The sequence below is a fragment of the Schistocerca americana genome, chromosome 4 (assembly GCF_021461395.2).
Source record: "Schistocerca americana isolate TAMUIC-IGC-003095 chromosome 4, iqSchAmer2.1, whole genome shotgun sequence".
Lineage (NCBI taxonomy): Eukaryota > Metazoa > Arthropoda > Insecta > Orthoptera > Acrididae > Schistocerca > Schistocerca americana.
In genome coordinates, this window is record NC_060122.1 from 690894719 (window position 1) to 690903383 (window position 8665).

Genomic DNA, 8665 nt, shown 5'->3' on the forward strand with positions numbered 1-8665 from the left:
TGCGCATGTTAGCCAACACTGTTGAAGTACATTCCTTTTGGAAAGCAGGTCGCGACTTCGACCTTATACATGCACAAGGACTTGTTTGACTTATCTTGTATCTACCGCGTTCGTGGCTCCTGTGATATATTGCATCTCCAAGGGCTGCCTTATTCGTTTGGTGAATAACTCTGTGTGATGCGATACAAGATGCGGCGCGCTGTGAGCAAAGTGAATATGGAACAGTTGTCGTGTGAAGGCGCAATATTCATGAAGCCGCACTAAGGTGGCCATATTAGGAATCTTGACTTAAGAGAGTTGTTCCACAAACTAACACCTCATGTAGAAGCAGCTTACACGTGGCGTAAGTCATGTTGAACAGTGTTTCGTGAAGATCACAGAAACCCACTACTTGGTGGGTGGGATTTTGGGACGGGGTGCGGGTGAGAGTGGGTGGTAGCAGTCATTACTGATTTAATGTTCTCGACTACAATCTCCTATCGAACTGAGAGATTTCATTTTTAATGCTGGTGAATGCTAAGATGTTGTTTCCACTAAACTCGGCAAACTAATCCACTAAAAGACTTAAGATCTTCCAGAACAAAATTAAACAGAGATAAATAAATCACAGAACAGCGCAAACTCTACAACAGATCCTTACTTGCAGTGCGCGAGTTTGAAACATAACAAACAAGCAAATGGCAGAGTTCAGAATTCAAAACAGTGTGGAGAAGGCATGCCAAAGACAGCGTTTTATTGGCAGAACAATTTGAAAATGTAACGTATCTGTTAAAGTGATTGCCTACACTTAGCGTGACCGTTCTCTTTTGGAGTACTGCTGCGCCGTCTGGGATCCTTACCGGACAGGATTAATGGAGCAGATCGAGAAAGTTCGAAGAAGAGCAGCACGTTTTGTATTATCGCGAAATAGGGGAGAGAGCGTCACTGAAATGATACAGGATTTGGGTGGACATCATTGAAACAAAGATGTTTTTCAATCACCAACGTTCTCCTGTGAATACGAAAATATTTTGTTGACGCCCACAAACGTAGGGAGAAACGATCATCATAATAAAATAAGGGAAATCACAGCTCGCACGGAAAGATATAAGTGTTGGTTTTTTTCCGCTCGCTGTTCGAGACTGGAATAATAGAGAATTATTGTGAAGGTGTTTCGATGAACCCTCTGCCAGGCACTTAAGTGTGATTTACCGAGTATCTATGTAAATGTAACACGTACCCCTAATTTAAAAACGCTATGTATATTTATTCAGTCTATGATAGTAGACAGTTCTTAATATTTACATTGGAATTAACAAGCATTTTTATTCCACACATTTCTTGTTAAGCCGTATGCTTTCGATGCATTTTGCTTATTTTGATTTAAGCTGTTGGTATGAAGATTTTATGGATTTTACCTAACTAGGCTGCACATCTTTAGCGCAATACGAAATTTAGAAAAAGTAAAATTCAATTTCACTGCGCTTGGCCGCCATAGTCAAGGAAATCTTTTATGAATTTAACCATATCTGTGACTTCCATTATGTTAATCCGTACATGAAAATAAGTTTAAAATAACCATGTCATAGGTCCTTAAAAGCATCGCTTCACCATGATTCTGTACAATAAACAATATATCTAAGCATGTTAATCTTCGCGTAAACTGCATATTCTTTGTTATGTTTTTTTATTAATCTTTAGTTTCCTATCTACGAGGACCTCCTCATTATGTGTCTAAGGAACAAATAATTAATCTAATGTTTCCTTACAGAATTTCATTCCGATCTCTTCCTGGCTAAACCTTCGTGAATGCTTAAATACCTACACATGTTCTCTTGAAAGAGAAACAATGATCATATTTTTACGAGGTGCATTCAAGTTCTAAGGCCTCCGATTTTTTTTTCTAATGAACTACTCACCCGAAATCGATGAAACTGGCGTTACTTCTCGACGTAATCGCCCTGCAGACGTACACATTTTTCACAACGCTGACGCAATGATTCCATGGCAGCGGCGAAGGTTTCTTTAGGAGTCTGTTTTGACCACTGGAAAATCGCTGAGGCAATAGCAGCACGGCTGGTGAATGTGCGGCCACGGAGAGTGTCTTTCATTGTTGGAAAAAGCCAAAAGTCACTAGGATCCAGGTCAGGTGAGTAGGGAGCATGAGGAATCACTTCAAAGTTGTTATCACGAAGAAACTGTTGCGTAACGTTAGCTCGATGTGCGGGTGCGTTGTCTTGGTGAAACAGCACACGCGCAGCCCTTCCCGGACGTTTGCAGTGCAGGAAGGAATTTGTTCTTCAAACATTTTCGTAGGATGCACCTGTTACCGTAGTGCCCTTTGGAACGCAATGGGTAAGGATTACGCCCTCACTGTCCCAGAACATGGACACCATCATTTTTTCAGCACTGGCGGTTACCCGAAATTTTTTTGGTGGCGGTGAATCTGTGTGTTTCCATTGAGCTGACTGGCGCTTTGTTTTTGGATTGAAAAATGGCATCCACGTCTCATCCATTGTCACAACCGACGAAAAGAAAGTCCCATTCATGCTGTCGTTGCGCGTCAACATTGCTTGGCAACATGCCACACAGGCAGCCATGTGGTCGTCTGCCAGCATTCGTGGCACCCACCTGGATGACACTTTTCGCATTTTCAGGTCGTCATGCAGGATTGTGTGCACAGAACCCACAGAAATGCCAACTCTGGAGGCGATCTGTTCAACAGTCATTCGGCGACCCCCCAAAACAGTTCTCTCCACTTCCTCAATCATGTCGTCAGACCGGCTTGTGCGACCCCGAGGTTGTTTCTGTTTGTTGTCACACGATGTTCTGCCTTCATTAATCTGTCGTACCCATGAACGCACTTTCGACACATCCATAACTCCATCACCAAATGTCTCCTTCAACTGTCGATGAATTTCAATTGGTTTCACACCTCGCAAATTCAGGAAACGAATGATTGCACGCTGTTCAAGTAAGGAAAACGTCGCCATTTTAAGTATTTAAAACAGTTCTCATTCTCGCCGCTGGCGGTAAAATTACATCTGCTGTACGGTGCTGCCATCTCTGGGACGTATTGACAATGAACGCGGCGTCATTTTAAAACAATGCGCATGTTTCTATCTCTTTCCAGTCCGGAGAAAAAAAATCGGAGGCCTTAGAACTTGAATGCACCTCGTATCTTTGTCGTAAGTTGTTTCCTATCCAAAATAACTAACAGTGCCTCCATACGTATCTGCCCTGTCGATAACCATTTTTAATTGATCTCGATCGTCTCTTAAATACGCCATTACGGTAGTTTTATTGGTTGACAATTCTAACCTTCAAGCTCAGCTGATTTAACTTCCAATTTGTCCTATTCAGTTTATTATCTATTGCGATGAATAATCTGAGCATGACGTTTCAATGGAAGTCTAAAATCTCTCTAGTTTATCTGACATCCCGGTTGGTATTAAATCTTCAGCTGATTGCACAGAATGAGTACTACGCCATATCCTATCCCTGTGGGTCATATTTATCACGTGTGACAGATATCCTCCAATATCTGCATTATCATTCCTGTTACTTAGAATACATTGATTGATTTTGATCGCTTAGTTCGACAATGCTATTTTCCACACACTATCTTTAATAACACAGTTCTCCCTACGCAATCAAAGAGTTTTCAAAAAAGTATTTCAGTATTCTGCAGATATGTATCTTGGTGATACTCTCTTCTTCTTTGTGTTACCTGTTATGTTGTCACTGCGAGGTTACTTTGTCCGAAGTACTTCTATGCCATATTCTTGCCAAGGACTTTCCATATTTAGAGAGCAAAAAGACAAATAGAGCATTACACATAACAGCAGCTGGATCCAGGGTTTTGTCCATTTCGTAGCGAACCTTGAGATGTTTTATCTCCCAGTGCCCCTATAATTCATCGAAAAAAGGGTGTCGTCACTCATTAAAGTTCTTCTTCTTCCCAACGAGTTTTCTGTAGCCTTGGGGTTCGGTTGTAGTTTCGCCTTAAGCAAGGTCCACTATTTCAAACTTTGGCAATGTTTTTATTTTATATTTGTGGTCTGGTGCCCTCCCCATCTGCACAGTTATCACCTTAAAGGGGCGGTGAGGAGAGCCGGAGGGCTTTGGGGGAGGGAATTCTACGCCATGTCTATGTGAATCGTGTAAACTGAGTTTTGTGTGTTATCGTCTTTTAACTGTTTAAGTTTCCTGTTTTTTAAAGCTGAGATTGTGATATTTGGGTTCAGGCGGACGTATGCCTAAAAAAGCGCAGAAAACCGCCAAGGACCATACACAGACTACCGTTGTGCCAGACCAACGGCCGTTAGCGTGGAACGCGGATTTGAACCTGGTCTGGCTCACCTCATTATTGTTGGTGTATCTTCCGGGTCGTACTGCCTTGTTCCATGAAAGTTTTTTGCTCCTGACGTCTCGACCATAGCTGCGTTGGAGATCTTCACAAGCGCTCCTGGTTCTGTTGAGTCTTACAGACTGACGGGTCAGACGTCGGAGAGTGACATAAATACTGTGAAAAGGGGGCGTGACTGGCGGAGAAAATCCTTGTCAGAGACAAAACTATTGCCTATAGTCTGTCAAAGATAAAACTTATCTATCGATTCTGTCCACATATAACTAACAGGGGAAACTCCCCATCGCACCCCCCTCAGACTTAGTTGTAAGACGACCCTGTAGATAGTTCGTGTAAAACTGAACACTGATCAATCATGAAAGCAGGAAGAAGGTCTACTGAACTGAGCAGAAAAGAGCGAAACAGAAACTGTGAACGCTCCAAGCTGAAGACCTGCCACATCCAGCTAGTCGTAATGATCACTGCGTCGTGATTATGTGATTACGGCGTTGAACTACCGAGCGGGAGATCCGAGTTCAATTTTCGCTTGTCCCCAGAATTATTTTCTTTCACAAAATTATGACCTTTCCGTCCTGTCATTGACGTGTCTATTCTCCTATAGTCTTGGCAACTGCCATACTATACATTATTGATTAAAGAATATGAGTCATGTGGTAAGAACATATTACCATCGCAAGTAAATGTGTTGAATAGTGAGAGCAGACGAGATGGTGCGTAGACGTCTCACAGAAGTGAAAACAACAAAGAAACAGTTGTGAACTTCTTTCCAACAAAGGATTTCGAGAGTGAAAACTTCCAAAACGGAACGCAACAGTCATAACACGTGGTACTTGTGTAGAACAAAAAGAAGGTACGAACGTCTGGAGGTCCCTTCCTTACACCTCGCTGTTGCAAACGGACGTTAGACCACGATACAAACACACATTTGAATTCAGCAAACAGACACATCAATGATGGGACCTACAGTTTATAATTTTGTGAAAAAAAGTATCATGAGTGTGATTTGAACACGGATCTTCCCATTCGCAAACCATCACCATGGCCAGACAACTACAACGCCACGGCTCCAGGTATTACGTCAATGCTGCACAACCTGAGCTTCTACCGTTCACTTTTTCTATTTTACCTCATTTTTCACAGTTCAGTACAACTTCTTCCTGTTTTCATTATTGATATGTGTTCAATGTTTGATGGGTTATCCACTGGGCAGTCTTACAACTAAATCTAAGGGGGTTGCGTTGAAGTATTTCTCTCGTAAGTTTCAGAGGTCTTTCCTTTTCGGTTAAAATTGTCCTCAAGTGTATGTGTATATCGCTGCATTGTCTATATAGTCCATCAGCATGCAAGACTGAGCGGAATCAGGAGCACGTCTGAAGATGTCTGCCGAACGTCTGGACGGGAGGTCAGGACGAAAACCGTTCCAAGAACTACGACCATACGACCCAGGAAATTCACCAGCAACTAAGAGAAGCGGTCGTGAAAGCCTTCACCGCATGATCGCCTCCTTGTTCTGCAAACCATCGAATTTCGCGTTTCGCTATAGGAGCAGATTCTCTTTTATTATTTAGGGGCGCTTCCAGCACGTACCGTGCAGCCAGCACCATCATCGTTGAGGACCACAAACACAACATTATAGAGGAATACTGTAAGGGACAGTACAGCTACCAAAAGATAAAGTTTAAACAGTAGGGAACTACGGCACTGCCGTTACAGTCAGCAGCGCTCTGTGGGTATACACACAAAATTCTGTGTCCAGGTTACAATTCTTCTGTTTTCTAAAACAAGTATGTTAGTGGTAAATTGGTCTTTAAATTTCCTTAGCCTCTTGCAAAAAGTTTCTTTTGATCGCAGTATCACTCACACGAAAGGAAAATGTAGTTTTAACGGCCTTCTGTTGATGTACTAGGGTCACTCCAAAAGAAATGCACACTATTTTTTTTTAAATCCATCTTTTAACTACATGTTTGAAAATTTTACAGTGTGTAGATACATCCTTTAAAGCAATATTTTCATTTCTCCACGTAAGTTCCATCCCTCTCAACTGCCTTACGCCATCTTGGAACCAGCGCCTATATACCCGCACGGTAAAATTCTGGACCAACCTGTTGGAGCCACTGTTTGGCAGCGTGCACAAGGGAGTCATCATCTTCAAATCTTGTTCCACGAAGAGAGTCTTTCAGTTTCCAAAAGAGATGAAAGTCACATGGAGCCAGGTCAGTTGTCCATCCGAGTTTTGTGTTCGCTTCCATGGTTTTTTGACTGACATGTGGCCGTGCATTGTCGTGCAACAGCAAAACATCCTGCTTCCGTCGATGTGGTCGAACACGACTCAGTCGAGCTTGAAGTTTCTTCAGTGTCGTCACATATGCATCAGAATGTATGGTGGTTCCACTTGGCATGATGTCCACAAGCAAGAGTCCTTCGGAATCGAAAAACACCGTAGCCATAACTTTTCCAGCAGAAGGTGTGGTTTTGAATTTTTTTTTCCTTGGGTGAATTTGCATGATTCCACTCCATTGATTGCCTCTTCGTCTCTGGTGAAAAATGATGGAGCCATGTTTCATCACCTGTCACAATTCTTCCAAGAAATTCATCTCCACCATTCTCGTACTGTTCCAAAAGTTCGCTGAATACCGTTTTTCTTGTTTCTTTGTGAGCGACTGTCAACATCCTGGGAACCCATCTGGCACAAACCTTTTTTAACGCCAACACTTTCGGTATTCTGCAAACACTTCCTTCCCCTGTCCCAACGTAGCGTGACAATTCGTTCACTGTGATGCGTCTGTCAGCAGTCACCAATTCGTTAACTCTCTGTACATTGTCTGGAGTGTGTGCAGTACGAGGCCTGCCGCTGCGAGGACAATCCTCAATATTGCCGTGCCCGCTTTCATCACGTAACCTGCTTGCTCACCGACTGACTGTACTGCGATCGACAGCAGCATCTCCATACACCTTTTTCAACCTCAACATCTTGAAGACATGCTGTGACTGCGTCACTCACGGGAACAGGTTGAACTAAGTTTGAAAACAAGCGGGAAGGATGTATCTACACACTGTAAAACAGTCACACATGCAGAATGAAAACTGTATTTTTGCAAAAATAGTGTGCATTTCTTTTGGAGTGACCCTCGTATCGCAAGAAAAAGTTGAGGAGTGGCGGGTGTCTGTCCTGCGGATGTGACATTGTAAGTCCCCACGATGGAAGCGCATACTTACGATGGTCCACCAGATCTCATTTCATGAAATGTATTCGCAACTGCGAATCTGGATAATCGTCAGCTGTAGAATGGAATAACGACAATAAAATTTGTGTCATTCAGGGACTCGAGCCTGAATATCGTAAGCGGTCGTCTTACCAATTGGATATCCGTCCACGACTCATGGCCAAACCCGAACTTCCACATGTTGTCAACCATATGTCTATGCTCTTTGGACATCCATGCACATCCTAAGGGATGTTGCATCGTAATTCGGCATAACACAGGCATTGCAGCATCGTATGCATCTCTGTAAGCCAGCTTCTTGTGGGAAGGAAGCAGACAGTACAATACAGTACTACTATTCCGCCATGTTGTTCTTTCCCACGGCTTTTTATTTTTAACGCATTATTTACCCTCGTTTTAAGTTCAGGGATGTGGACGGATGCACTGCAATGTGTGATAAGTAAGTACTTACTGTGAGTCCATGCACTCACTTTGTTGGAAGCTTCTGTGCGATGGTATCAAGAGGAAGCCCTGACGGTGTGGTTGAATCGATTTCTGCATTAAATTCAAATCAGTACAAGCTGACCCCTCTAGTTGAGAAATTACTCACATGTTACGTCGAAGATCTCGAATCGGTAGGAGGATTTATTGGAGTTTGGGGTAGTGAACGATCTTGACGACAAGTATGGCTCTACTGTCATAAGAATGAATGTTCCCTAATAACAACACTAACTACCTACAGTAAACTTTGTCAGGCAAGCACGACGTTTCGCAAATATTTCGACAATTCAGGAATAATTAAATGAGATAACTGAAATGCATGAAAATTCAGTGGAAACAAAATAATAAAAGCACCTAGGCAACACAGTGGCGAATTTACGTTGCATGTTCTCTATTGTTCATTAAAAATACAAAAATAAACGTGATGGGCTTACATAAAATCATTAAACGCGTATAGGTTTCTACATCAAGGTTAAAGAATTAAGACCTTGGTTAAAGGCACTTAAGATCGCGCAAATAGTGAATAATATATGGCAGATTTCCCAATTAGATGAGCTACCGTGAAAGCAGAGCCATAATTCAAGTCCCTACTATGTCTTAATACACTATTGGC